Here is a 5,226-nt window from a genome sequence, read left to right as displayed (position 1 = left end):
CTGCACCCACCACCCTGCCTCCACCCTGCCCCACCCTACCTGCACCCACCACCCTGCCTCCACCCTGCTGCCACCCACACTGCTCTATCTTCAACCACATCCCCAAGCCATTTTAGCTCTCAAAATCTGCCACACTCGCCTTCTCCTTAAGTGCAGGGCTTTGGAAGAATGTTGATACCCTTCCCGAGGTTTCTGTTTTCAGAAGGAAACATTATTAGATGGTTAGTGGAAGTTTCTAAAGTTGATGCAGCTTGTTACAAATAATTTTTTATAATCAGTATGCTTTGTCACATTTCCCATTGAAGTTGATCTGACCATTTGCTCCAAATACTCTGATCATTGTTTAGCAAACATCTTCTGAGGGTTTGATATATGAAAGGCTCAGTGTGAGGGGCCAGGAGAGCTGGCCGTAGTGGTGTTTGATAAAAACCATGACAAGGGTAAGGATCAAAACATCACAGCACATATGTGGTTTCCTGAACAGCTCTGTGGTTGCGAAAGCTGAGAACCTGTGGCCCAATAGAAATTAGTTAAGGGTGTGTGTGAAAAAGGGGTTCTAGCAGAGAGAGAGAGTAGTCCAAAAAAAACGTGAAGAATCTCCAAAGAACTGGGGATGAGTGAATTTTGAGAATGTAAGTTGTTCAGAGTGACTGGAGGATGATGAGTAAAGATAGCATGATAGGTGGAGGTAACATGGTGGCAGAGGAGGCTAGCAGAGTTGGACGATGTAAAAAAGGACCTTAAAAGAGTTTAACTTATTGGGTGCACAGGAAAGCTCATATAGGGTTTCATGAGCCAGGGAGGAGAGATGGCACTGGGTAGAATATGTGAGGCTGAGCATGGGGACTAAGCCTAAGAGTATGTGAGGTAGGAGATGTGTGGCTAGCCAGTTCAGGCCTTAAGCTCACAATAGCTGCTAGAGCCTCAGTCTGAGTATCCCAGAGGGATACAGTATATTGGACTGGGGACCATGATAGTGGCTTGGGGGAGATAGCTTATAGAGGAGGGGTCAGGAATTAAGTAAGCTTTTTTGCTTTTCATCAAAAAAAGTATATGTGCGTGTGTGTGTATGTGTGTGTGTGTATGTGTAATATATATATATGTATATATATATATGTATATATACATATATTGCATTGTGTGTCTTGTGTATGAGTGGTACACCCTCTATGCAGGCCAGACAATGTGGAACCATAGACAGATATCAAATGTCTTTGTCTGACTTATTCGCAGGAGAAAGTCGGTTATTAAGTGGAAGAGTACCCTTTGGGCTAAACCGGCTTGCCCCCACTCCCAGTGCTGGGATTATGACATGTTCTCTTGCTGTGGGGGTTCAAATCCATGTTCTCATGCTTGTCTAGCAAATGTTCTCGCCCACTGAGCTTTCACCCCCGCTCCAGAGATGGTGTCTTTGAAATGTATTGAACAACATGAAGCTTAGTGGCTAAATCACACTCCTGTTGCAGCGTCCTGTCCTTCATGCCTTTATCTGACCTTGACAACTAGCTTTCTGTGTTAATGGGAATAGCCATTTCTATCATCAGGGGTGGGGAAGACATTAGTGGGAAGTGATAGTAACAGCGTAGAACACTTGACCTGAATTTCTTCATTTAATATCGTACTTCAAACCCCATGAAGTCTGTATTTTACAGATGAGAGCTTTGCCTGATACTTACAAAGAACAAACAAGCCCACGGTCAGATGCTAGAAACAGAATTTTCAACCCACTGTTGACTGTAGACAGGGAAGAGAACCAGACTGCTAAAGTTAAGGAGGAGTCTAGTGATGAACTGTAAAAAATTAAACATTTTAGCCGGGCGGTGGTGGTGCATGCCTTTAATCCCAGCACTTGGGAGGCAGAGGCAGGCAGATTTCTGAATTCCAGGCCAGCCTGGTCTACAGAGTGAGTTCCAGGACAGCCAGGGTTACACAGAAAAATCCTGTCTCGAGAAAAAAAGAAAACAAACAAACAAAATTAAACATTTTAAATAGGAACGACAAATAAAACTTATTTTAAAAGGCTTTTTGTGTTTGTTTGTTTCTTTCTCCAACCTTCTCTTAGAATTAGAATTTTAAGATAAAGGCTTGCTTGATTAAGATTTACAGCTACATTATTTTAAGTTAAACTTGTTTTTTACTAAACATGTAAAACCAAAAGAAATACAAGCAGGGCATTTTTTTCCATATATTTGATATCAGTAAGCAGCTTCTATTACATTTAGAGGCAGCTTGCCCAAGGTACTTGTTTTTAAAAATTCAGGGTTGACATACTTCAGTCTTTAGTAGCTACTCCTATCCACTGGGAAGCAGAATGCCTACCCCATCCTACTGGTCCAATGATCACAGGAATTCAGACTCCTCAGCTGCTGCCCTCATTTTATCCATCAGGAAGCCAAGAACCCAAGCAGCCAAGAAACTTTCTTGTCCAAAGCTACAATGTGGGTCTACATCAGGACTTCAGGACAGCGTCCCCCATCACAGAAGGAAGCTTAGCCCAGACAAGGCCAGGTCTGGAACCATGCCTTCAGTTATCTGTGCTCTACTGAAGTAGGGAATAGGAAATGCAAGATTTTAGAAATCAAAAATTCATAATTTCAAATCAATTTCACTATGGCATATTGTTCCCATCCATTTTCTTCTCATTGTCACCTCTTTCTGAACTTAGCTTAAAAGAGGGGGGCATTTGACTGGAGAGATGACTCAGAGGTTAAGAGCATTGGCTGCTCTTCCAGAGGTTCTGAGTTCAATTTCCAGCAACCACATGATGGATCACAACCAATAGTGAGATCTGATGCCCCCTTCTGGTGTGCAGGCATGTATGCAGGCAGAATATTGTATACATAATAAATATAAAAAAAAAAAAAAAAAAAAAAAAAAAAAAAAAAAAAAAAGCAAAGAAGAGGGAGGCCTGTATGTGGGAGATGGTAAGTGACAGGTGTGGTACTATCTGGAGCCTCTAGTGTCCCCTAAGTAGGGCTAGTAGAATATAACCTGTGGATAAGATGGACAGAACTTGGTCCATGTTCCTAAACTGTTAGTTTCACTCTAAGATTTAAAAACAACTAGGTAATGTGATTGTGGTACTTAGTGACTGAAATCTCTTTTATGCTAAAATGAACATAGTCATATCAATGAAGGGAGAGGAATAGGAATTACTAAGTAAAGCAGGAGCATGCAAAGAAATCTCCCTTTGAAGATAGGAGCATGCGACTGAGGCTCTGCCTGTGAGGGCCTCCATGACAAATGTCTAATGTTCACATACATTCATTCCTCTTTTTTGGGACACTCTAGGCTCTCTGATGGATGGAGGTAAAAAAAAATTAATAACACTGCTTATAATTGTTCTGTTAAATGTCATTGTTTGATTTTTTCCATTGATAAATAACTTAAAAATACTTGCTAATAGGTGCTTTAATGTAACCAGTCTTAATGTTTATCTACAACCTTCAAACTTTAGGCCAATTTCAATAAGTAATGTTCTCGATTAGAAGTGAGGCACTCAAATGAATGCCAAGGAGGTCTTTGAAATGACGTGAACAGTCTGTTTTATCCCCATAAGATGGTGACTGTTAACACTTCCCTCTCAAATGTGGCGTTGTCATTAGGTACAGAAGCTGATCAGTCTTCCATGAGGCCCTCTCCAAATTCTGGGTGGTCTTGGCAACTATACCACATGAACTGGAACACACAATAGAATGGGTTAGGACTTTTTCCCCCCCTAGTTTTAATTCTGAATCTTGCAACTCCTGTTGGTTGAAATTGAGTGAGACAATGAAAGGTTTAACTGATGTGTGGAAGCATAGTTCTTCAAGAGTTAAGGAATAGAACTATTTCATAGTTTTGTTTTTTATGTGTGGGTTCTTTATTTACTCAACCCAACAGGCTCAGGCTGCAATGAGCATGGGCGTATGGCACTGGTCGTCTGTCTGCTTGTTAAAGATCTCTGGGCAAAAAAAGCAGTTCTAGTATCCATTATAATGTTGATTATAGTACTGAGTGAACCAATCCTTAGGCTGATCTAGAAGAACAGCACAGAGTTCCAGATTGGTTCTGTGGGATTAGGAAGTAGCAGTTGTTAGCCATCCTGTTAGAAACAGCAAAGGCTGTTCTTTTCAAAGGCTGGGACTCAAGTGCTCCATGTATTTTAGGCTTATTTATAAAAATACCTTTAAGTGCCACAAATATAGTAAGCACTCAGGAGTAGCTAGGATTTGAATTTCATAAGAAACACAAAGAAACTTAGAAGAGAAGGGAGGTGGCCCGCTCTCTCACCCTGGCTGCACATATTGACTGGAAGGTAGTGATATGTGCTGTTTTCCTAGCTCAGGAAGAAAAAAAATACATTGGGAGCCATTTTAATGTCAAGGAAAGAATTCTATTTTTTTTTTTTTTAAAAAAAACTAACTTTGAGTAAATAAATTTAAATGATGGTGGTGGTGGTGATGATGACTGATATTTTCAGAAATAAGGCCATCAGAATGACAGGCAAGCTGTCTCTTATTTCTGGTGCATGAGATACAAGTCTATACAGAATTTGGAAATTTCAAAATACAAAATCCAGGCCCATATAATAAAGTTCAGAGTGAAAATATGCTACTTTTCTTTCTGATGTGGACTGTGCCCCACCCCGCAGCCCACCTCTCTCGCCCTTCGTTTTTTCCTTTTGGTCATTCTACACTGTCTCTTTTTCAGATCTGAAATTGGAAGGCTTGCTCCGTTCATCTTGACCTTCTGTCTCTACCTTGGGGTGCTTAGGTTTCTTGCTGGTTTAGCCTTAATAAGTAATGTCAAGTTACCCCTCCCCACCCCACCCCTGCTCCCCTTTCTTCTTACCCCTCCTTCCTTCCTCCTCCTCCTCCTCCCCTGGTCCACTCTCCCTGTCCCCTTTGGTAGCCCCTGAGATGACACTTCCCATTGATGTGTCTGCCTCATTAACACTGCTGCCTTGGCTCAGTGGTGGGGGCAATCTGTCATGAGAAAACTGAAGAATGCACTCCATTCGCATGCTGCTGTGCCAGAATGCAACTTTTTCTCAGCTGTTCTTTCTGTAATTTCCCCTAGAGCATTCAACTTTCCCATGAAGTCCTGGAAATCATCTTACAGCTCTCCAGCCCCATTGAAACGCTCCGTGTTAGCTTGACATACTAACTTCCTTCCCCAGCGACTTCAGAGTTATTTGCAAACAGAACAAATTAGTACATAAAAAACAGGTTTTGTCCCTTATTG

This window comes from Mastomys coucha, unplaced genomic scaffold, assembly GCF_008632895.1.
Source record: "Mastomys coucha isolate ucsf_1 unplaced genomic scaffold, UCSF_Mcou_1 pScaffold17, whole genome shotgun sequence".
In the NCBI taxonomy this organism is placed as follows: domain Eukaryota; kingdom Metazoa; phylum Chordata; class Mammalia; order Rodentia; family Muridae; genus Mastomys; species Mastomys coucha.
The sequence above is the reverse complement of the archived record's forward strand: the minus strand, read 5'-3'. Positions refer to the sequence as shown.